Below are 26,578 nucleotides of genomic sequence, written 5' to 3' on the forward strand. Positions count from 1 at the left end.
ATTTGTCCCACTTTTCTAGAAAGGAGATGACACAAGCCCTCAACATATCCTCAAGTACCTAATTGACTCTTTCTGTCTGACCATCAGTTTATAGATGATAAGCTAAACTTCTAAGGAGACTAGTACCAAGACATTTCTGAAGTTGCTCCCAGAAACAAGAGACAAAGACTGACCCTCTATCAGAGATGATAGTAAGGGGAACTCCATGCAGGGTCACAATCCGATCAAAATACAATTTGGCATACTTCTTGATTGAATATCTGGTATCCACTGGGAGAAAATGAGCATACTTGGTAAGGCAATCCACAATGACCCAAATAGAGTCATACCCCTTCGTCGTTCGGGGCAAACCCACAACAAAGTTCATGGAAATATCCTCCTATTTCCAAATAGGGATAGGCAAAGGTTGTAGAAATCTAGGCGTACACATATGGTTCGCCTTAGCCCTTCCACAAATGTCACATTCTGAGATGTATTTGGTAATGTCCTATTTCATATTTGGCCACCAATACAAGTGACGCAAATCATGATACATCTTATTACTTCCTAGATGAATGGATAATTTGGAGTTGTGAGCTTTGTCCAAAATTTTTCTCCAAAGCATATCACTTGAGGGAACAACCAATCTATTCTTGAAATTCACTACACCTTGGTCATCAACACTAAAATGAGGATCATGCCCTTCAGTAATTAACTCCTTGATATGTGGAATTTCTGAAACATCTTGCCTTTGCTCTATAATAATTTGCTCAAGTAAATCTGAGACTAGAGCAATATGAGCTAACACCTTAGAATGGTTGAGAGACAAATATTCTTCTTCAACTTGATGCAACTTCCGACTTAAGGCAGTAGCTACCACATTAGCTTTTCTAGGATGGTAATGAACCTCCAAATTATAATCCTTGATAAGCTCCAGCCATCTCTGTTGCCTCATGTTCAGCTTGGACTAAGTGAAAATATATTTGAGGCTCTTGTGATCCATATAAATATGCACTTTATTTCCTAACAAATAATGCCTCCAAATTTTTAGAGCGTGCACCACAGCAGCCAGCTCTAAATCATGGCTAGGATAATTCACCTCGTGCTTTTTCAGCTAGCATGAAGCATAAGCTATCACACTCCCATCCTACAAAAGCACACATCCCAGTCTAGTCCTAGAGGCGTCACAATACACATTAAATGGCCTATCAATATCTGGTTGGGCAAGAACAGGAGCAGAGGTAAGAAACTTCTTTAGGGCTTGGAAAGCTTCTTCACAAGCCCGACTCCATACAAATTTGACATCTTTCTAGACCAACTTGGTCATTGGTTGGGCTATTTTGAAGAAGTCATGAATGAAGCACCGATAATAACTAGCAAGACCAAGGAACTGACGAATCTGATGCACTGTGTGGGGGTATTAACCCCTATACCCTTACGGCTAGGCTTGGGCTAGCCTAGATCAGAGGGTCTGGTCCACCAAAAGACAACGCGTGGCTCGGCTAACCTATTCGGAGTCCTGCGTAGGGAGTCAAGACAGATTTGGCGATCAAGCAAGACCCTGGTCGGTTAGAATAGGAATCCTTATCCGGCCACCTATGGCAATTGTAACTGGCTAGGATTAGTTTCTAGATCTATAACCCTACCCCCCAGACTATATAAGGTGGGCAGGGGACCCCTCTAAAAAATATTTCTCATTGACATACATCAATACAATCAGATGCAGGACATAGGTATTACACCTTCTTGGCGGCTAAACCTGGATAAAACCTTGTGTCTGTCTTGCATCACCATCTTGTTTGTGGCTTACGCATCTGTCTGCCGACAATCTACTACCTTGGGCATACCCCTGGGTAGACTGCCGACCATATTTCATCGACAGTGGTGCACCAAGTAGGGGGTGTGCGTACTGCTCTCCAAGCGAACAAGATGGTCATCATCTCTGGCTCCATGGCTACACCGAACGGCCTCACGTTCACCATCGGTCAGATCACCTGGATCACTGGCTCCGACGACTTCATCGCCATGACCACGGAGGAGGCACGGATTCAATCTACGTCGACCACCGCTTCACCTGCATCGGCTACGTCTCCGACCATGGTGGATACATCTTCGACCACGGTGGATACAGCTCCAACCACGGTGGATCTAACTCCGACCATGGTATATCTAACTCCGACCACACCCATGTCATCTTTAGCCACACCGACCACCCGTCATCCGCTTCCCCGCTATAAAGGGAAGCAGATCAACAACACCGACCTGCTCGACTCCATCGATCGGGTCGGCACCAAACTCGCTGAAACCCTAGCTCTAGTAAGTTCAATTCAAAGTCAACCTAATGAGCAGGTAACCACTCCCCACAACAAATCTACCTGACTAGCTTAGGCCAGTCATCCTACATGACTTGGTACAGATCTCATGGTCATATCTATTCCTGAAGGGCGCTCCACTCATCGCCGGCCAGCCTCCGTGATGGGTCTCTAGCTCTCCGAGTACGAAGCCTCAACGGAGAACTACCAGGCCTAGCCCTATGGCCTGTGAAACACCACCTCCAACTACGCGTATAATATACAACGCCGCTCGGATCTATGTTTTATACATCAACCTCGGCCAAAGCCACGCAACTTCGTCAACATGATCCGGATTGAGGATTATCAAGAAGGATCCATCCACATAGTCCAAGAGGGTGACTCCAGCTCCTTGTCTGGCATCACATCTAATGCCTCCGTCCACACTGAGCTCCAGCATCACAACGATGAAGGCGTCGAATACGATCTAGATATCCCAGACCACACCCCAGGGTTTCCACAATTCCCATCTTTCCTACCAAGGCGAGGGGATTTGATCAATGTTGTCAGTAATGATGAACCACCAGCAGTCAGCGAAATAGAACAAGAAAGGATTGCACGTGAAGCATGCAATATTGACTGGTTTAATCGCCGACAAATCGAAGCCGAAGCAGAAGAGGAGGCACGATGCATAAGGGTCCAGCCACGTAACCTCAACAATGCCTTCAACAGGGTGGGGGACAAATAGGTCTTCAGGACTCCAAGCGCCAACGTAGCCATTGCTATGGCGACAATGCAATGGCTACCCAATACCCCAGAAACTTAGGCAGTTCGCGATGAAATACAAGCCTATCTGATGGCTGCTATGGCCCAGACCACAGAGATTGTAAATCAAGCCTGGGCTCCATCCCTCTCAGTCAAGTCAAGCCACAGCCGCTAGTACTCAAGTCACTCACAGCCACCCAACCAACATGGCTCATGCAACAACGACCCATCAGACAACCATCAAGCCAAAAACGGTGGCCATGATGGTGGTCGAGATGACAACCGCCGTTGGGAGGACAACCACCGCAACATCCAAGACGACAACCACCAAGACAACCACAATAATCGCTGCGATAACCACGGTCGCAGGGCTAATCTAGATGGCAACCGAGATTGCCGCGATGGTAACAATGATCTCCACCACTACCTCGGAGGATGTGATCTGCGCGATCGCATCAACCAGAGAGCCAATGATCGTGCATCCCACGAAAGCTATCGCCGTATGGAATATGATACTACCCACAGCCCGCCAGGTTTGAAGCGGTTTACTCCGCACCTTTGCCAAGTCATATGGCCCAAGAACTTCAAGCTTGAAAAACTTCAGAAGTACGATGGCAAGGAGAACCCCGAATTATGGGTCATGCTCTTCGAAACTGCGTGCAGATTAGCCATGGCTGACGAGCACATCATGTCTAACTACTTTCTAGTCGATTTTGGCCATGCAGGTCACCAATGGCTGGTTAGCTTGCTGGTGAACTATTTTGATTCTTGGCAAGAGCTCAAGCAAGCCTACATCGACAACTTCATTGCTACTTGCGAGCAACCCGGCAACAAATATGATCTGCAGTGGATCCGAGATCGGAAGGATGAGCCACAACGTTAGTACGTTTGCCGTTTCTCGGAGATGCACATCAAGGTCCCATCAATCTCTGACAATGAGGCAATCGAGGCTTTCATCACTGGCCTACGCTTCCATGACACCCTAAGGGATAAGCTCCTCCGCAAGAGACCTAAATCAGTTACAGCGCTCCTGGCCACTGCTAAGAAATATGCGGACGCTGATGACGCTAAAAAGATAATTATCGAAGAAGCAGCAAGGGTTCCACGCTCCGACCACCCCCCACACCACGATGACTACCACGGTAACCGTGGTCGGAACAACAATTTTGACCGCCGCAATCAGCGCAACGACCCCCACGATCACCGCGACCAACGTAATCAGCGGCGTAACCGCCATGACGATTACAAGGGCAAGCCTGCTCGGGAAGACGATGGCGAGGTCAACACCATTAAAAAGGTGGTAGACGTTGTAACTACGAAGAAGACTATGCTAAAGCATTGAAGGGGCCCTGCCAGCTCCACCCCAAGTCAAACCACACCATGGAGAACTACCACATTCTCAAGTCTATCTACACGTGTCAACAGGCTCCGGATACGTCCGACAAGCCTAACGACGTAGGGGAACAGTGCAATGAGGACAACGACGATGAAGACATAGATCCCCGCCACAAGTATGTCAAGCCAACCGATCACGTGCACACCATCATTGGAGGCAAAGTGTCCATTGAGACCAAACAAGAACGCAAGCTGCTCGCCCGCGCTTGCTTGAACATGGCCAACACCAACAACCTCATCACCGATCCATGGCTCCCTCCTTGGTCTCACCGTGAGATCTCCTTTAGCAGAAAAGATCAATGGGCCACAATACCTGAACCAGGACATTTTCCCCTGGTCCTCGATCCTTGTATCAACAAAGTTCAATTCGACAGAGTGCTGATTGATGGTGGCAGCTCCATCGATATACTGCTCAAGAATAGTCTGCCGGCCCTGAAGATAACCCAGGCGGATCTCAAGCCATACGAGGCATAGTTCTAGGGTGTTCTCCCCGGACAGAGCTCTACACCTCTCGGGTAGATCATGTTACCTGTGTAGTTTGGGACCCTAGACCACTTCCGCACTGACTACGTCAACTTTGTGGTCGCTGACTTCGACGGCACCTACCATGCTATCCTTGGTCGACCATCGCTCACCAAGTTCATGGCCATACCTTATTACAGGTATCTGGTGCTCAAGATGCCTACCGAGAAAGGAGTTCTAACTCTCAAGGGTAACATGTACGCAGCTTATACCTACGAAGACGACAGCTTTAAAATAGCAGAGGCTCACAACCTCTCTATTCGCATGGCCGAGACCATCCTCGATGCCAAGAAGACCTTGGCTGACCACCTGGAGATCCTAGAGCTTGAGGCTCCATGCAAGAATGTCAAGTCCAAGGAGCACAAGGTGATCCAGCTGGTCGATGGTGATCCCAGCAAAATGTCCCTTATCAGGGCCAACCTGGATCCCAAATAGGAAGACGCGCTCGTCAGGTTCTTAAGGAGCAACATGGATGTGTTTGCATGGAAACCTACCGACATGCCCGGTGTACCTCAGAACTTGATCGAGCACTCCTTGAATGTCAACGGCAAGGCCAAACCTATCAAGCAGAAGCTATGATGGTTTTCTCGCGACAAAAAGGAGGCGATTAGGGTAGAAGTTACACAGCTTTTGGCAGCCGAATTTATCAAAGAAATGTATCATCTGGAGTGGTTAGCTAACCCGGTTCTTGTACGCAAAAAGAATAATGAATGGAGAATGTGCGTTGATTACACTGATCTCAACAAACACTGTCCTAAGGACCCCTTTGGCTTACCTCACATAGATGAGGTCGTAGATTCAACTACCGGTTGTGAGCTACTTTCCTTTCTCGATTGCTACTCTGGTTATCACCAGATCACTCTCAAAAAGGACGACCAGATCAAGACATCCTTTATCATGCCTTTTGGCGCCTACTTCTATACGACCACGTCATTCAGGCTCAAGAACACCGGGGCTACCTACCAACGCGCTATACAGGCCTGCCTCAAAGATGAGATAAAAGACGACCTCGTCGAGGCTTATGTTGATGATGTAGTTGTCAAAACCAAGGAAGCACATACCCTTGTTGACAACCTAGAACGCACCTTTGCAGCCCTTAACACATTCCAATAGAAATTAAACCTAAAGAAGTGTATCTTTGGTGTTCCTTCTAGCATACTACTTGGCAACGTCGTCAGTCATGATGGCATATGCCCTAACCCAGAGAAAGTCAAAGCTATCTTGGACATGAAGCCACCCAAAAAGGTGAAGGATGTTTAGAAGCTTACCGGATACATGGCCGCTCTCAGCCATTTCATATCAAGATTAGGCAAAAAGGGATTACCGTTCTTTAAACTGCTCAAAGCATCCGAGAAGTTTGAGTGGTCAAAGGAAGCAGACGCTGCCTTCACATAGCTGAAACAATACCTTACATCACCTTCGGTTCTCACTGCTCCTAGAGAAGACAAAACACTCTTGCTTTACATTGCGGTGACTAATCGAGTGGTCTCCACTACCATGGTGGTCGAGCGCGATGAGCCCAGCCACGTCTACAAGGTATAGCGACCAATCTATTTCATCAGTGAGGTGCTCAATGAATCTAAGACCAGGTACCCATAGATCCAGAAATTGATCTATGCCATACTGATAACATCTTGAAAGCTGAAACATTACTTCGATGGATATCGTGTGGTGGTCATGACTAAGTACCCTCTACGAGACATCATTAGCAACAAGGATGCGAATAGGTGCATCATCAAGTGGGCAATGGAGCTATGCCCCTTCTCCTTGGAATTCGCAAGCCGTACTACAATCAAGTCTTAGGCACTTGTCGATTTCATCATCGAGTGAACAGACTTAAGCACGCCTACCTCTTAGGGGCCCGACGAGTATTAGAAGATGTACTTTGATAGTTCTCTCAACATCGATGGCGCAGGAGCAGGAGTCCTTTTTGTGTCACCATCCAAGGAGTGGCTCCGGTACGTCCTCAGGATTTATTTCCTAGCATCTAATAATGCCGTTGAATACGAAGCATGCCTACATGGTTTGCGCATTGCATTTGAGCTCGGTGTTAAATGTCTCTATGTCTACGGAGACTCGGCTCTGGTCATCAACCAACTCAACAAGGACTGGGACATGACTAGCAAAAAGATGGATGCATACTACAAATCGATAAGAAAGCTGGAAGGCAGGTTCTATGGCATCGAGTACACACACGTGGTCCAAGACAAAAATCAAGCAGTAGATGCGCTGTCAAAGATAGGATCATCTTGAGCCAAAGTCCCACATGGCATATTCGTCTAAGACCTGCTCACGCCTTCCATCGTAGAGAAAGATTCCACGGTCGACAAGCCTCTAGACTAGCAATTAGTGGCTACGGTTCTAGCGTCGAGCACCACCGATCCACCTCCGACCACTCATGAGCCCGACTGGAGAGTACCTTTCATCAAGTACCTGATAGATGGTAGCGGTTACACTATTCGGACAGAAAACGACCATCTGATGCATCGTAGTAAGCAGTATCTGCTCATCGATGGCAAGTTATGGCGTAAGAACGCAAAGGAGGAAATCTTGATGAAGTGTATAACCTAGGAGGATGGCAAACATCTCCTAGACCAAATCCACTCTAGCTCTTGCGGCAACCACGCGGCCTCGAGAACGCTGGTCGGTAAGGCTTTTTGAGCAGGGTTCTATTGGCCGTCAGCGGTAGCCGATGCAGAGAAGCTAGTCCGCCATTGTGAGGGTTGTTAGTTCTTCGCTAAGAGAATCCATAGACCAGCACATGAGATCCAGACAATACTAGCCTCTTGGCCCTTCGCTTGCTAGGGACTGGATATGATTGGGCCCTTCAAACCGGCTCCTAGGAAATTTACATGTGTCTTTGTGCTGATCAACAAATTTTCTAAGTGGATAGAGTACATGCCTCTGGTACAGGCATCCTTAGAAAAGGCTGTCACATTCCTCGACCAGGTCATCCACTGCTTTGGCATACCCAATAGCATCATCACTGATCTGGGTACTCAGTTCACCGGGAACACTTTTTAGGACTTCTGTGATGAAAGGAGCATAGTAGTAAAATACATCTCGGTGGCACACCCTAGAGCTAATGGACAGGTCGAGTGGCCAAACGGTATGATTTTGGACACATTGAAGAAGAGGATGTATAGAGAAAATGACAAAGCTCTCGGAAGATGGCTCAAAGAGCTACCAGCTATGGCCTGGGGCCTCAGAACTCAGCCTAGTCATAACACCGGCGTCTCACCATACTTTATGGTTTATGGCGCTGAGGCAGTCCTCTTAGCAGATATAGCTTTCAGATCAGCACGGGTAGAGAACTTCGACGAAGGCAAGGTCAATGAAGTACGGGAGCTAGAAGTGAATAGTACAAAAGAGAAGTGGCTCGATTCTTGTGTACGTAAAGCCAAATACCTTGCTGTTTTGCGTAGGTACTACAACAAGAATGTTAAAGAGCGGTTCTTTGTGGTCGGGGACCTGGTCCTGAAGTGGAAGACAAATTAGGCTGGTGTCGATAAACTTGCAACTCCATGGGAGGGGCCCTTCATGATCAAGGAAGTCACACGACCAACGTCTTACAGGTTAGCTCACCTGGACGGTACGGACATACCAAATTCATGGCACATCAACAAGCTTAGGCATTTCTATGCTTAACTACTGAGATATGTACTCCTCTTATACTTTTGATTTAATTCAATAAAGCTACTATGATTTCTCTGACCACTATGATTGTGTCACTTCGAATTTTACGGTTATTCTAACTTAGCCAGTCAAAGCCGACCACCATTCCTTCATAGGTTTTCGGAGCAGGCCCTGTCTCCGGTTCCTCTCAACGCGTGCATGGGATCCGCTCTCTATGCTATGGGAGATCGGCAGGTCCCCCCTGGTTTGACTTGTTCGCGTCTACGTGTGCATAGGTCACGCACCTCACACTCCGACCACATGCCAAATCAGGGCCGTACAAACTTTTTAGGATGACGTGTCGAGTAAACTGGTACAACTAAATAGAACGCTAACATGTTCTCACTTAGTTACCCCAACACAAGTTTCAAGCTTAAATACGTTTTATACAAAACAAATAAGCTTATAATGATATACAGTTATGTTATTACAAGCTTGCCTAAAGAGGTACAAGTTTACAATAACACAACTACATCCTTCTTCTACAGCTCTAGCCAATTTTGTTGGCTGGTCAGGGCACGCGGCACCTACTGCTCGCTACTTTTGACATCCCGCTCGAGTCTCAAGGACTCTTGTACTAGTCGAGCTGAAGAGGATGGCCCCGCCAATGCCTGGCTGGTCGAGACCGCAGGCTTCGCCGATTGGCTCACAACTAATGGCGTTTCTAGCTAGCTTGTTAATGGCGTACCCTGTACAGGTGCTGTCCCACCTCCACATAGGTTAATGTTGCCAATTATCTTTGAAGATAGGTCTAGCTACGTCATCCGAAGCTCGTCAGCCTTGTCTAGATTTACCTCCTATGGGTACCCAGCCTCTAGGCGCTTGAGATCGATCAGGGGGTAGTGGGCATGCACCATGCTTAGCACATGTGCACCTATGTACTCACCCGCCTCCTTCATGAACTCCTAGAACCATTCCCATGCCTTTCGGCATCTCTCGACCAGTCCGAGCTATGGCGTCCTTGGTGCTTCCTCTATAAGCGCTGGGTCGATAAGGTTGAGGATGGGCAAAATGCTAGTTGCCACTTCCTAGCACCAGTTCTTCCATATGTCCCGATCCTCGGTGATCTCTAGGCATTGCGCCTTCCAGCCATCATGATCTTTCATCACAGTTTCCAGATGCTTCTTGGCATTGACTTTCAAAACTGCAAACCACACAAGATATTAAAATGTCATGCCACGATAAGATAACGCGGGCAACAGAATGAGCAAGGTGGTCTGGAACACTTACTTTTTAGTTCCTCCTTCATCTTGGTTGTGCGGTCCCAGAGTTGCGATTGGTCATGCGCCAGTTTCTTATTGTCCTCCTTCAGGCGATCACACTCTATGGCCACACGGCTATTCTCCTCTTGGAGATGGACTACTTCGGCTTCTAAGCCTACACTACAGCTGTTACTACCAACAATGCAACAACACGTGTCATGCACTTGCTGTGATAAAGTCACAACTTACTTGTTTTTTCCTGCTCTTTGTTACTGAGCTGGACGACCAGGTTCTAGTTCTGTGCCTCTTGCTTCGTCCTCTCCTAGTTGGTGGCTTCAAGTTGGTGGCGCAAGCGTTCCACCTCGGCCGCCGGTTCTCTATTGCTTGCTATGATCCCCTCAATCTAAGCACTTCTTTTGGTACCTTGCGGTCTTCATCAAGTCCTGCATGTAAAAAAGCTAAGTTAGACAGTTTGACTAGATAGCAGGATCAACTGGTCAAGCCAAACATACCTAGACTTCCGTCACCAGACATTTTGCCACTCATTCAACTTTCATGGTTTCTTCGGCCTCTAGGATTTCCTCATGCATAACCCATTGGTCATTCCGCCAGTGCGACACATATACATGTTGTTGCTTGTCTTGGGGACAACCCAGGACCTCTTCTACTTCGTCCTCTTCGGCCTCTTATTTGGGTAGCGGCGCTGGTCCGGAGTCTACAGCCTCTGTGATCACTATGGCTTTTCCACAGGCCGTAGCATCGGCAAACGTGCTCTGTGCCACCTCCGACTGCTGCTCCATAGTTTGGTCTGTTACCCTTGGCATTGACATGTCCCCCTCAATAGGGTTAGTGCTCAGAGCACCTGTACTTGGCTTGGCACTCCCCTCGACCACCTGCTCGGGGACTGTTGTCTGGCCGCTCGTCTGCTGAGGTTCTGGCGGACTTTCTACTATAGGTTCCTCCATAGCCGGTTGCTAGGCAATTTTCTCTAGAATTGCTGGCGGAGCCATGCTGCACCCGGCTAGTTGGTCGGGATTTTCGGTGGATGCCGACCTAATATATCAGAGATAAGTTTAGAAGACAACAGTATTCAATATAAATTGTAAGCTTACATCAAGGTTACAAATACTTATAGCTTGGAAGCACGAAATGATGTGGCAAAGGCACGTCTCTTCGTCCGTGCTTGCTCCACGTGCTCTGTGGGTGCCACCGGGTCTCTTTCCACGACCAGTACCGGTGCCGGGGCTTGATGCTCGACCCCTTTGCTGCTTGTCCTCTACATTGCAGTGGTCGGTGATGCGAGTCCCATAAGCACGAAGGAGCCACCCTACTCCGTCGACTCTAGTTGTCTCCTCCTCTTTTGAGGGACGAGTTAGAAGATGTCTGCATCCTCTGTTTCATCATCTGTTAATGTAAAGATGGCCTGATGATGCTTGCTGTCCATCAGCCACTTACCAGTAGCCCTGGCCATTGCCTCCTCCCCAACTCCGAGTACGGCCTAGTCGACGTCTTTGATCCTGGCGCTGGTCTGGGCGGTTGGGCTGGCAACTTGCGGCCAATCCACACCAGGGGGTGGAGACACGAACACTGCTGCTCTATCATGACCATTAATCTAGGAAACACAAAGGTGATAACACACTAAGTTTCTATTACAACATAACACTATGAGTACAAGGCAGCATAATTTACCTTTGGGGGAGGTCGAGCTAGCTTGAAAGCATGCTCGATGTCGCTCAACCTGACATAATTTGGATCAGCTAAGTTGAATAGCTCTCCAATCCTGGCTTTGACTTCTATCTTGTCAAGCGCCTCTTGCCTGGTCCTAGTTGGGTCTTGTAACACCCTAGGTGTTTGCCACCAGTTAAGCAATGGGTTTGAGCTAAAACATGGTATATTAAGTGATGATGAAGATGTCAAGGTCAAACCTATAGAAATGAGCCCCAACCTAAACTTGGATATTGCACCTTTGCTCGCCTATAGACCCCTTTTCAAGATATATGCTTGGGTGGTGTGATTGGGATATCTTCATATGTCTCACATCAATACCCATCTATATTGGACACTCGAAAAGTTTCATGAAGTTTGGAATCAAAAAGTCACATGAAATGATAAGTTGTATCCTTGTTGGAATGATTTTACTAAGTGCTTGAATTGCACTATTAAGTGAATGAGAACATGAGATGTCAACCAAACCTTGCAACCTTACCAAAATAACTCTAGATGAACTCTACAACAAAAGTCATGAAAGGTTCATGTTGGGCAAATGCCAAGAAAATGCTCCAATGGCTCAAAAAGGATGATTTAAGCTTCATCGTGATCCTACTTTGGTCAAAGTAGAATAATAGGTTCTATACCAGTTTTGAGGTTGGACCTTAAATGAAAGTTGTAGTCCATATCATGTAGAACAAACTTTGTTTTTGGACTAAGAGCTAGATCAGCTTGGAAGTAAGTCAAATCGAGGTCACAAGATCAAATTTGTTGTTGTTTTCAGCACTTAGAAATATTCTAAGTCTGGAGTTTCGCTAAGCAAAGTCTGGAGTTTCGCTAAGCAACGACGTTGGCATTCCACGTTCTCCGAAATTCGTTAAGCAACTTGAGTTGGTCCAAAAAAAAAGTTGAAGGTTATATTATGGAGAAGAGCATGCAAAAAGTTGCACTGAGTTTGACCGAGTTTTGACCTCTGAAGGCGAGTTCCCGTGACCGTTATCAACATGTTACACTATCATTTTGAGGCTTAATTACCCACTGTTACAGAGCTCAAATGATCAAGCACCTTAAATGAGAAACGTAGAGTAGGCCGAGGTGAGCAAACTTCATTTTTGGCCCAAGGACTGATTCAGCCCGGAAGTGGCCCAAATCGGCTCCCCACGTCGGTCATACCGTCGCCCGCCACGTGCTCGGTAGAAGGCCTCAAGGACGCCGCGTGTCCGTGGACGTGGCCACCATTGCCGAGCTTCCTTGCCGCGTGCCCTGCCTTCTCTGCCACGTGCCCTGCCTCCCCTACGCAGTATAGAGGTGGACGCCGAGCTCCCCACTCCCCAGTGCTCTCCCTCACTTGCTCTTCCTCGCTCCGCTCCACGCCAGGACGCGCATCCGCCATGGCCGGCTGGCCGAGCTCACCGCCGCAGCCGTTCTCGCCGCTCCTAGCTTTCTCACTCCCCACGAGCACCACCCTCAGCTTCGCCGCCATCTCCTTCACGCCATGCTCGTGCTCACCGTTGCAACCTGCCACCCTAGCCGTGGAAGCTTCGGCCGCCGCCGCAGCAGCCGGCGCCCGCGCGTGGCCAAGCCGCCGTGGGCCACCTTGGGCTAAGCCGAGCAGCCCCGTGGGTGCGCAAGGGCCCCCTGGTGCTCCCCCGCCCCTCAGCCGCCGACGGCAAGGCCTTCTCCGGCCGGAGCAGCGAGACCCCGGCGACCTCCCTGTGCAAATCTACATCGAGGACCTCGCGCGACAATTCGACAAAAGTCAGGGGCCTAGCTGCAATGTCATTAACTCAAGTGAATAGTGCCTCAAGGGACCTATTTGTTTTAAATAGGCTGAAAGTTTGGAAAATCATAGTAAATCATAGGAAATTCATAAAATAGTAAATGTGGACTTTTTGGAATCCTTGTGAAATTCTCTATGCATTAGATCTATAATATGGCATGTTTTAGTTTCAATATTTTGCGGTAAAAATAGATTTGTGCAGTAAGGTTGTAATGCTAGTTGAATTTGTTATTTTCCATAACTGCAGATCTAGGGCTCCAAATGAAGTGAAATTTTTGTGGCATGCTAATCATGTGATAGTTGATGTGTGCTAAAAATTTCAGGAGTATTGGATGAAGTATGGGTGAGTTATTGGTTTATCTTGCTCTCACATGATTTCTTGCTTTAGCAACTTGTCTTTTTCATAGAGGTTGCTATACATATTCAAATGGAGTGAAATTTGTACAGTAGACTATTGAGAGGATATGTGAGCCACTGTAATTTTTGTAGAATTTATTGTATACTTTTGGTATATGTTCATTAAGTCACCTTGTTATCTAAAATAAATTAAGAAATGCATTAAAAGAATTTATTTGGTCATGGACACTAGGTTTTCTGGTGTTCTTTAGTCATGTGTGACATGTTGGTAAAGTTGGTTTTGCCTAATTATGTGTTTGCAACATAAGTTAATATTTATTTTCTTGCAAATGTGGTTTATGGACAGATCTGGGAACTTAGCTAGGTTCTTCATGATAATGTGCTTTTTTGTGAAACTTGTTTATACAAAAGTCGTAGATTATTCATGTATCTAGGTGCTGTTAAAATTTGGTGTCATTTGGCCAAGTAGTTTAAGAGTTACAGTTGTTTAAAGTTGGGTTATACAATTGATTGCACTCTATCTTGTTTAGACCAGTGTCGGTAAATGTATAATTTCGACCTACTTAACTTATGAATCATGCTATGATGGTTATAGATGAAATGTAGATAATTTCATAAGCTTTCCAGAATTTCTTCTTGCAAGTCATTTGGATTTGTGTAACTCCAGTTGTAGCTAAATCTTGTAGCTGCTGTTTGCATGTCCAGAAATTGACAGATTCCAATTATAGTTGTTTGCTTGTGTTGCTAAGTGTGGCTTATGCCCTTGTTGATGGTCAAGTTGTGATACTTGTGACCTTGTTAAACTTGTGTCATGCTTGATGTGCTTGCTCTCTATAGTTAGTGGCGTGAGGTTAGTTAAATAGCTATTGGTGTCTATGTCTTGCATAATCTTGTGTTTATCTTGAATGCTTATGTGATGCATCTTGTGTTACAATTCATCACATTCATACACATGCATCTTGCATCTCATTTAGGTACGCTAGATGAACCTCGTGAAGGACGGAATGTTGGAGCCAAACCCGGAGGCGGTGCAAGCTAACTGAACTGACTTGTGTCGGGTCCCAGGCAAGCCCCGGAGCATCATAAGTCTCCTAATTTATAAAAGCAATTCTTTCTATATATGAGTCATATATTGTTGCATTAAGTTGTAGGAGTTGATCGAAACCGTTGATGCATTTATTACTATCCTTGCCTACCTTATTACCTTTTTACCCTGTTAGGTCAGGATCGAATAACTGCTTAGCCTTGCTTAGACCGGTAGCGATCGGTGATATCCGGTCACCTACATTATAGGTGGTTACTGGAAGAGTTTAGCTATGGAAAGGATGATATCCTGGAATTAACCATGTGTGATGGATAATTGGAGACCGGACGGAAAAAGTTGGAGGCAACCAGACAGGGTTCTGGGGTGCTGTTAGTTTCCGTCTGTGTCGATTAAGGACCGACCGTTGTTGGGCCTCGAGTCATGTTGAACGCATGCCTTACATTTAGCTGGCCAAATAAAGTACCTTCCGACCATGAAGCTAGGAGATTATTCGGGCCGAGTAGATTGCCCACAGCGCACTATGCCGGAGCAGGTGTGGTAGGACACGGGGGTGAGATGATAAGACCAAAGTGCAGTCGGTCGGCCCTCGGGTACATGTGGTTCCTGGCAAACTCGAGATTCCTGGATAGTTGACTCGGTGATCAATATCTCACTTTAGCGGGTGAGTGAGGTTTGTGTAAGGAATAAATCACCAGCTGGTTAGGAATCGATTCGAATCACCATCGCTCCTGGATAGTGAGCACTTGACTCGAGTTACGGCATCATAGTAATTATTATGGAACAATGATGGTTATCTGGATGGTATGGGATATGCTAAATGTAAATTGGTAACTAGATGTTATTGGTTAATCAAGTGATTGCTATAGTATAGGTGCTTACCTAGATGGATAGGTCATAATAAAGATGATGCAAAGTACTTAAAATGGTTTCTTCATGATAGCTTATGCTTTTCGCAAACGAGTCAGCTAGCCCACTAAAGAAAGCCTTGCATAATCCTTGGTGTCGCTTTATTTTGGTTTAAGACGGGTAAGTCTGGCTGAGTACATTCGAGTACTCAGGGTTTATCCCACCATGTTGCAGGTGAAGTTTTTGGCCTGTTGAAGATGGTGGCTAACCGCCGGTGGGCTCGGTGATTCTATACTTACTTCTCATCTATATGCTTTTGTCGAACGATGTCACTTATGCTAGCCATATATTTGGAACTTATATTAACGTATTCATTTGAAAGCTATGTTGTTTTCACTAATCGGTTTTGAAACCCAAACTTGTTCTATTATTTGTGAATTCATTTGAAATATTATTTTCCACTGCAACCCTGTGTATGTGATGTGTATTTGCTTAATCACACGATCTTGGTTGTGATGTTGATTTACCGAGGTCTTTTGGGACACTCGGCGGACTACCGGGTTTATATGAGTGAAAGTATGTGTGTGTCAACGTGTTAGCGGGGACAGCCGTACTTGATCTTGTATAAATTGGGCGATTCTATCATAGGTCTGCGCTACCTTGGTACTCGTAGCTGGGATGTACCCTCCTCTAGCAAGGCTGGATCCTTCGGCTGATGAAGTTCCCAACCACACTTGGACCATCTAGTTTCTTCCACGGGATCATCCCAAGAAGTTATGAGATCTGTTCCAAGTGCTTGGGCTTCTCTGACCAGCTGTTCTTCTTCTCCGGAATGAACCCCATGTCGCACAATGTGATCGTGTTTGACTCTTCACGGATGTAGAACCACTTCTTGTACCAGTCGTCCAGCGATGTGTTCCAAGGGCAGTGCAAGTACTGGGCCTTCATCCTGTCATGCAGATTGAGGTACACACCTCCGGCTATCTTCGAGCCACCGCTTCCTTTCTTCCATAGATAGAACAGATGGCGAAAGAAGTCGAAATGGGGCTGGAAGCCACCATATGCTTCGCAAAGATGGATAAAGGTGGAGACAAGAAGAATCGAGTTGGGATGCAAATTGCAAATCCTAATCTCATAATACAAACAGAGCCCCTGAAGGAAAGGGTGCACTAGAACCCCAAAACCCCGCTTGAAGAAATCTTCGAAAACCACAATCTCACCTGGTTGTGGATCGGGGTACCCTTCTCCTTCCGGCGCGTGCCATCCTGCTAGTGCCTTGTTGTGGAGTACTCCCATGATGATGAGGTCTTTGATGGTCTGCTCGCTGCTTCTTGACTTCCACCACTCCTTCGATGTGACTCCGACTTTCTTCTAGGCATCACTCTTTGCCATGAATCCGCCCTTGCTAAGGAGGTGGATATGATGGAGGGGTGATTGGTGATGATATCGGAGGTATTAGGGTTGGTAAGAGGAAGAAGAAGGCTGCGGCGGCGAATTGTAATGGGGATTGGTAAAAAGTAACTTACCAGTTCTATATTATAAATAACCCAGAGTTCTGTCATTTCATTTGCCTGAGATTCTTAGGAGATGTGCGCACGTGCCATAGATGGTTGTTCCCACAACCTCGAGATCTACGCCAATATATGTGCCCCTTCATTACCAGTGTACGCGCCTCTTCGTTGCTAGTGTCAGAGGGCCTGCACTGACGCACCTCCTTATAGGTGCCAAGCGACTGTTTGCTTGAAAGGACAAGAAGGCAGTATGATGTGCTATACCCATCTGCTTTTTTGACTAGACATGTTAGATTAGACTTGACAGAGTCAGAAGATAAATAAATACACCAAATAATAGTACAAGCGGTATTCATTTCTTCACTGCATGTCTCATGATCAAGGATGGTCCAGACCACTACCGTGCTTAGGGACTGCTCCGACCACTGTTGTGCTCGGGGACTGCTCCGACCACTACCATGCTCGGGGACTGCTCCGACCACTACCGTGCTCGGGGACTACCCATACCACTACCGTGCTCAGGGACTACCCCGACCACTACCATGCTCGGGAACTGTCCCGACCACTGCTCGGAGACCGCTCTCCTCGGCTACATATGATTTGTACTCTCATACAGTTGAGAGAAATTTACTTAGACCTTGCTACAAGGCTCATACCTCGCCTTCCAGCAAGCTCGGGGACTACATCGGTACGATGCACCTACCGGTGCATTTCGTATCGCCTGTATGATGATTGGATTCTCAACTTAACTAGGAATTCTTTTTGGACCCTGACACCACGTGCCCGCGTCACCTACTACTAGGCTCAGGGACTAAGTGGGCACACTTCACCTTGCAGTGAATGTGTTTATTTAATTGACCCCTACGCTTTGATTGATTGTCAGGATTACTATCGTGCTCGGGAACTATCCCGACCACTGCTCGGAGACTGCTCTCCTTGGCTACATGCGATTTGTACTCATATACAGTTGAGAGACATTTACTTAGACCTTGCTACAAGGCTCATACCTCACCTTCCAGCAACCTCGGGGACTACATCGGTACGATGCACCTACCAGTGCATTTCGTATCGCCTGTATGACAATTGGATTCTCAACTTAACTGGGAATTCTTTTTAGACCCTGGCACCATGTGCCTACGTCACCTACTACCAGGCTTGGGGACTAAGTGGGCACACTTCACCTTGCGGTGAATATGTTTGTTTTTTGACCCCTATGCCTCTGATGATCAAGGACGCTATGCTTCAAGACGCACATACATTTCTTTTCAGACATACAAGTGGGCACACTTCCCAGGACAAAAATCTTTTTTCTTTCTTCTTAAGAGCACCATACATTCTTTGGACAACCTACTTCTCTGGCGACAACGGTGGTCAGAGATGTTAAGAACTCAAGCCTTACTATTCGGAGAAGGTTAAAATGGCATGTCTCAGAAAAATACATGGTGCTCGGGGACTAGCTATGGGGGTATTAACCCCTATACCCTTATGGCTAGGCTTGGGCTGGCCCGGATCAGAGGGTCTGGTCCACCAAAAGACGACACGTGGCCCAGCTAACCTGTTCGGAGTCCTGCGTAGGGAGTCAAGACAGATTTGGCAATCAAGCAAGACCCTGGTCGGTTAGAATAGGAATCCTTATCCGGCCACCTATGGCAATTGTAACTGGCTAGGATTAGTTTCTAGATCTATAACCCTGCCCCCCGGACTATATAAGGCAGGCAGGGGACACCTCTAAAAAAACATTTCTCATTGACATACACCAATACAATCAGACGCAGGACATAGGTATTACGCCTTCTTGGCGGCCGAACCTGGATAAAACCTCGTGTCTGTCTTGCGTCACCATCTTGTTTGTGGCTTACGCATCTGTCTGCCGATAATCTACTACCTTGGGCATACCCCTGGGTAGACTGCCGACCATATTTCATCGACACAATGACTTTAGAGACTTCCAATTTAACACATCTTGCACCTTGCTTGGGTCCACAAAGATACCCTTAGGTGTCAGAACTTGTCCCAAAAACTGAACTCGATCTAACCAAAACTCACACTTGCTAAATTTGGCATACAGCTTGTGTTCCCTTAATCGAGTCAGTACTATCCAAAGATGTTGTGCATGCTCTTCTTTGTTCTTGGAGTATATGAAAATGTCATCAATGAACACCACTACAAACTTATCCAACTCTGGCATGAAGACTGAATTCATGGGATACATGAAGAATGCAGAAGCATTGGTGAGACCAAAAGACATGACTAGGTACTCATAAAGGCCATACCTAGTAGAGAAAGCTATTTTTGATATATCTTGTGGCCGGATTTGAATTTGGTGATACCCAGAACAAAGATCAATCTTTGAAAACACCTCTGCACTAGCCAACTGATCGAACAAAGTATCAATACAAGGTAAAGGAAAATTGTTCTTAATGGTTACCGCATTGAGAGGGCGATAATCCACACACATCCGCATAGTACCATCCTTCTTCTTCACAAAAATAGCTAGGCAACCCCATGGTAAAGAGCTAGGATGGATAAAGCCCTTCTCTAATAATTCCTCTAACTGCTTCTTCATTTCTGCTAGTTCTTTAGGAGCCATGTGGTAGGGATGCCATGAAATAGGAGCAGTGCTAAGTTCTAACTCAATAGTAAACTCCACATCCCTATCCGGTGGTAACCCCGGTAGATCTTTAGGAAAGACATCTGGAAACACACAAACCACAGGAATAGAAGCAAGATCAGGAGAAGCTTCAACATGAGCAACAACTGGTAAGGCTGAATCTGAGGGCATAAGGAGAGACATCGTATCCTTGGAAGAAGGAAGTCGTAACTCAATAACTCTTCATTTAAGGTTCAAGACTACCCCATAAACTTGCAACCAGTTCATGCCTAGAATTGCATCTATGCCTTGCCCAAGCAGCACCATGAACTAGAGGCAGTAGGTGTGAGTGGCTAGCACTAATCTGACTGTGTCTGTCTGAGTATTAACGCACAACTACACACCTAAAGTATTGACTCTATAGGCAATAGGAATAGCCATAAGAGATATATTGTGCCAGTGTGCAAACCCTATGTTAATGAATGAATTGTTGCACCAGAATTAAACAACACATATGCTGGGTGGGAATCAACGGTAAACATACTAGCCATCACAGGTTCATTCTGCAGAATCTCCTCAGCCTCAGTGATGTTGACTTGTCTAGAGCGGCTTACAGGCACCTTTTTCTTGATAATCATCCTCTTGACCAGATGGGAGTTGGCTAAAGTCTGGGAAGACTGCGTAGGCTAGTTCTGTGGACACTCCCAAGCATAGTAGCCCACCTTACCACACTTGAAACAAGCACTCGGCTTGTTCCCCTATCCTTGATGAGGCAGAACTTGCTGTCCCTAAGGCTATTGTTGCACCTACAGAGTAGGTGCACTATACTGGGTGGGAGGTGCCTGGTGAGTCGCTGAGTCTGTCGAGACGGTTGTCCACCCAGAGAGTGATAGGACATCCTCCTGACAACCTACACCTTATGAGCCTGTGGGTGACTAGAAGATCCAGTGATCACCCACTTACGCATCCACTCCACCTGAGAATCACGCTGAAGTCCCTCCATAGCAATGGCTGCATTCATCAAGGCACCAAAAGTCTAATATCCCCTAGTGTATAGCTCCTTTTACAAGATACAAGAGAGGCCACGGTAGAAATGGTCCCTCTTCTTTTCATCAGTGTCTACATGGGTCTCAGCATACTATGCAAGATGGTTGAACTTGTTCACATAATCCATCACAGTCATACTCCCTTGCTTTAGATCTAGGAACTCAGTCAACTTCTGGTTCAACAAACTAGCGGGAATATAGTACTCATAGAAAGTCGTGGTAAACTCCTACCAAGTCACATGGTGGTCCATAGGCTGCAAGGCATTGAAAGTATCCCACCATGCACTAGCAGACCCCAGAAGCTATTGTGTGGCAAAGCGCACCTTCTGCTCTTCAATCATAGTGAGCAGCTGAAACTTCTACTCTAGAATATGAAGCTAATGCTCTGCATCTAGAGGCTCAGCAGTTGGCGTGAACATGGGTAGGTGCATCTTCAGGAAGTCCTGGTAGGAACAGGGCCCCACGAGAGTGTGGGCACCACCCCCATTCCTGTCGTTGCCACCGGGGCCTCCACGAGCAAAGCCACCAATAGCCTAGGCAAGCATCTCCAAGGCATGGGCTGACTCACACAGAGCAGCCAGCATTTCTGCCATCATTTCTGCATGGGTCATCACAGGTTGTCCAAGGCGCTATATGGGCTTAAGCAAGCCCCAAGAGCTTGGTATGAACACCTTCGGGATTTTCTTATTGAGAAGGGCTTCACCATTAGGAAGGTCGACACCACACTATTCACCAAGAAGCTTGATGGAGAAATCTTCATTTATCAAGTATATGTTGATGATATCATCTTTGGATCATCAAATGAAGATTATTGCAAAGAGTTTGGTGAATTGATGTCAAAGGAGTTCGAGATGTCTATGATTGGAGAGCTTACATTCTTTCTTGGTTTTCAAGTCAAGCAAATGAGAGAAGAGATTTTCATCTCTTAAGAAAAGTATACCAAGGATCTTCTCAAGAGGTTCAATATGGATGAATGTAAGCCAATCAAGACACCAATACCATCTAATGGATATCTTGACCTAGATAAGGGAGGTAAAATGGTTGATCAAACTCTCTACCTCTCTTTGATTGGTAGCTTGTTATATTTAACCGCATCTAGGTCTGACATCATGTTTAGTGTGTGTATGTGTGCTAGATTTCAAGCTAATCCTAAGGAAGCTCATTTGGTAGCCATTAAAAGAATCCTTAGGTACTTTAAGCACACACCAAGCATTGGTCTTTGGTATCCCAAAGGAGCTAGACTTCAATTAGTTGGCTATTCCAATTCAGATTATGTCAGTTGCAAAGTTGATAGGAAAAGCACATCCAGAGGGTGCCATTTGCTTGGTAGATCACTTGTGTCTTGGTCCTCCAAGAAGCAAAATAGTGTGGCTTTGTCCACTGCCGAAGCGGAATACATTGCCACGGGTGCTTATTGTGCACCAATACTTTACATGAAGCAAACTTTGCTAGACTATGGTGTAGTTCTAGAAAAGGTATTTCTTTTGTGTGACAATGAGAGTGCAGTAAAGCTTGCTAATAATCCTGTTCAACACTCTTGCACCAAGCACATAGATATCCACCATCACTTTCTTAGAGATCATGTTGCTAAAAATGATACATCACTAGAAGGTATAAGAACTGAGGATCAATTGGCGGATCTCTTCACAAAACAGCTAGATGAGGCTAATTTTTGTCGGTTGAGGAATGAGCTCAATGTGCTTGATTTTAGTAACTTCACTAGAAAATGAGCTTGTGTTGTCTCTTGCATTGCATTGTAATATACAACATGTTTAATTTTTGGTATTGCATTGAGGGCCTGTCTAACATGGTTAAGATAACCGCCAAAAAGCGTGTGAAGAAGCTTAACCATGGATCAAACTTGACAAGCAACTAAAATTACTTTCAAGTATTGCATTGCATATGCATGTGTGTTGTTTTATCGTTTCCTTTCGATTACCCTTTCATTGCCTATTTTTCTTAAAAAGAAGTATAGCCTAAGGCAAAATATTTTGAAAAATTTAAGGGTTTGAGAGAGGTCACTCACATTAGTCCCAATTGGGGTCTTATTGAAGTTGGGACTTAACTAGGAACAGGCAGCGTGAAGGAACATTGAAGATTTGCTAAAAAAGGGTGACCGAACGCTGCACCAGACTCTGGTTTCCAGCGTTCGGTTATGTTGTTTTCACTAATCGGTTTTGAAACCCAAACTTGTACTATTATTTGTGAATTCATTTGAAATATTATTTTCCGCTGCAACCTTGTGTATGTGATGTGTATTTGCTTAATCACGCGATCTTGGTTGTGATGTTGATTTACCGAGGTCTTTCGGGACACTCGGCGGACTACCGGGTTTATATGAGTGAAAGTATGTGTGTGTCAACATGTTAGCGGGGACAGCCGTACTTGATCTTGTATAAATTGGGCGATTCTGTCATAGGTCTGTGCTACCATGGTACTCATAGCCGAGATGTACCCTCCTCTGGCAAGGCTGGATCCTTCGGCTGATGAAGTTCCCAACCATGCTCGGACCATCTAGTTTCTTCCACGGGATCATCCCAAGAAGTTCTAAGATCTGTTCCAAGTGCTTGGGCTTCTCCGACCAGCTGTTCTTCTTCTCCGGAATGAACCCTATGTCGCACAATGTGATCGTGTTCGGCTCTTCACGGATGTAGAACCACTTCTTGTACCAGTCATCCAGTGATGTGTTCCAAGGGCAGTGCAAGTACTGGGCCTTCATCTCGTCATGCAGATTGAGGTACACACCTCCGGCTATCTTCGAGCCACCGCTTCCTTTCTTCCGTAGATAGAACAGATGGCGAAAGAAGTCGAAATGGGGCTGGAAGCCACCATATGCTTCGCAAAGATGGATAAAGGTGGAGACAAGAAGAATCGAGTTGGGATGCAGATTGCAAATCCCAATCTCATAATACAAACAGAGCCCCTGAAGGAAAGGGTGCACTAGAACCCCAAAACCCCGCTTGAAGAAATCTTTGAAAACCACAATCTCACCTGGTTGTGGATCGAGGTACCCTTCTCCTTTCGGCGCGTGCCATCCTGCTAGTGCCTTGTTGTGGAGTACTCCCATGATGATGAGGTCTTTGATGGTCTGCTCGCTGCTTCTTGACTTCCACCACGCCTTCGATGTGACTCCGACTTTCTTCTAGGCATCACTCTTCGCCATGAATCTGCCCTTGCTAAGGAGGTGGATATGATGGAGGGGTGATTGGTGATGATATCGGAGGTATTAGGGTTGGCAAGAGGAAGAAGAAGGCTGCGGCAGCGAATTGTAATGGGGATTGGTAAAAAGTAACTTACCAGTTCTATATTATAAATAACCCAGAGTTCTGCCATTTCATTTGCCTGAGATTCTCAGGAGACGTGCGCACATGCCATAGATGGTTGTTCCCACAACCTCGAGATCTACACCAATATATGTGCCCCTTCATTACCAGTGTACGTGCCTCTTCATTGCTAGTGTCAGAGAGCCTGCACTGACGCACCTCCTTACAGGTGCCAAGTGACTGTTTGCTTGAAAGGACAAGAAGGCAGTATGACGTGCTATACCCATCTGCTTTTTTGACCAGACATGTCAGATTAGACTTGACAAAGTTAGAAGATAAATAAATACACCAAATAATAGTACAAGCAGTATTCGTTTCTTCACTGCATGTCTCATGCTCAAGGATGGTCCGGACCACTACCATGCTCGGAGACTGCTTCGACCACTATTGTGCTCAGGGACTGCTCCGACCACTACCATGCTTAGGGACTGCTCTGACCACTACCGTGCTCGGGGACTACCCATACACTACTATGCTCAGGGACTGCCCCGACCACAACCATGCTCGGGAACTGTCCCGACCACTGCTCAGAGACCGCTCTCCTCAGCTACATATGATTTGTACTCTCATACAATTGAGAGAAATTTACTTAGACCTTGCTACAAGGCTCATACCTCGCCTTCCAGCAAGCTCGGGGACTACATCGGTACGATGCACCTATCAGTGCATTTCGTATCGCCTGTATGATGATTGGATTCTCAACTTAACTGGGAATTCTTTTTGGACCCTGGCACCACGTGCCTATGTCACCTACTACTAGGCTTAGGGACTAAGTGGGCATACTTCACCTTGCGGTGAATGTGTTTATTTAATCGACCCCTACGCTTTGATTGATTGTCAGGATTACTAACATGCTCGGGAACTGTCCTGACCACTGCTCGGAGGCTGCTCTCCTCGGCTACATGTGATTTGTACTCACATACAGTTGAGAGACATTTACTTAGACCTTGCTACAAGGCTCATACCTCACCTTCCAGCAACCTCAGGGACTACATCGGTACGATGCACCTGCCGGTGCATTTCATATCGCCTGTACGACAATTGGATTCTCAACTTAACTGGGAATTCTTTTTAGACCCTGGCACCATGTGCCTACGTCACCTACTACTAGGCTTGGGGACTAAGTGGGCACACTTCACCTTGCGGTGAATATGTTTGTTTTTTGACCCCTATGCCTCTGATGATCAAGGACGCTATGCTTCAAGATGCACATACATTTCTTTTCAGACATACAAGTGGGCACACTTCCCAGGACGGAAATCTTTTTTCTTTCTTCTTAAGAGCACAATACATTCTTTGGACAACCTACTTCTCCGGTGACAACGGTGGTCAGAGATGTTAAGAACTCAAGCCTTACTGTTCGGAGAAGGTTAAAATGGCATGTCGCAGAAAAATACATGGTGCTCGGGGACTAGCTATAGGGGTATTAACCCCTATACCCTTATGGCTAGGCTTGGGCTGGCCCAGATCAGAGGGTCCGGTCCACCAAAAGATGACACATGGCCCAGCTAATCTATTCGGAGTCCTGCGTAGGGAGTCAAGACAGATTTGGCAATCAAGCAAGACCCTGGTCGGTTAGAATAGGAATCCTTATCCGGCCACCTATGGCAATTGTAACTGGCTAGGATTAGTTTCTAGATCTATAACCCTGCCCCCGGACTATATAAGGCGGGCAGGGGACCCCTCTAAAAAACATTTCTCATTGACATACAACAATACAATCAGACGCAGGACGTAGGTATTACGCCTTCTTGGCGGCCGAACCTGGATAAAACCTCATGTTTGTCTTGTGTCACTGTCTTGTTTGTGGCTTACGCATCTGTCTGCCGATAATCTACTACCTTGGGCATACCCCTGGGTAGACTGCCGACCATATTTCATCGACACAATGACTTTAGAGACTTCCAATTTAACACATCTTGCACCTTGCTTGGGTCCACAAAGATACCCTCAGGTGTCAGAACTTGTCCCAAAAACTGAACTCGATCTAACCAAAACTCACACTTGCTAAATTTGGCATACAGCTTGTGTTCCCTTAATCGAGTCAGTACTATCCAAAGATGTTGTGCATGCTCTACTTTGTTCTTGGAGTATATCAAAATGTCATCAATGAACACCACTACAAACTTATCCAACTCCGGCATGAAGACTGAATTCATGGGATACATGAAGAATGCAGAAGCATTGGTGAGACCAAAAGACATGACTAGGTACTCATAAAGGCCATACCTAGTAGAGAAAGCTATTTTTGATATATCTTGTGGCCGGATTTGAATTTGGTGATACCCAGAACAAATATCAATCTTTGAAAACACCTCTGCACTAGCCAACTAATCGAACAAAGTATCAATACAAGGTAAAGGATAATTGTTCTTAATGGTTACCGCATTGAGAGGGTGATAATCCACACACATCCGCATAGTACCATCCTTCTTCTTCACAAAAATAGCTAGGCAACCCCATGGTAAAGAGCTAGGGTGGATAAAGCCCTTCTCTATTAATTCCTCTAACTGCTTCTTCATTTCTGCTAGTTCTTTAGGAGCC

The sequence above is a fragment of the Miscanthus floridulus genome, chromosome 5 (assembly GCF_019320115.1).
Source record: "Miscanthus floridulus cultivar M001 chromosome 5, ASM1932011v1, whole genome shotgun sequence".
NCBI classification, from domain to species: Eukaryota; Viridiplantae; Streptophyta; class Magnoliopsida; order Poales; family Poaceae; genus Miscanthus; species Miscanthus floridulus.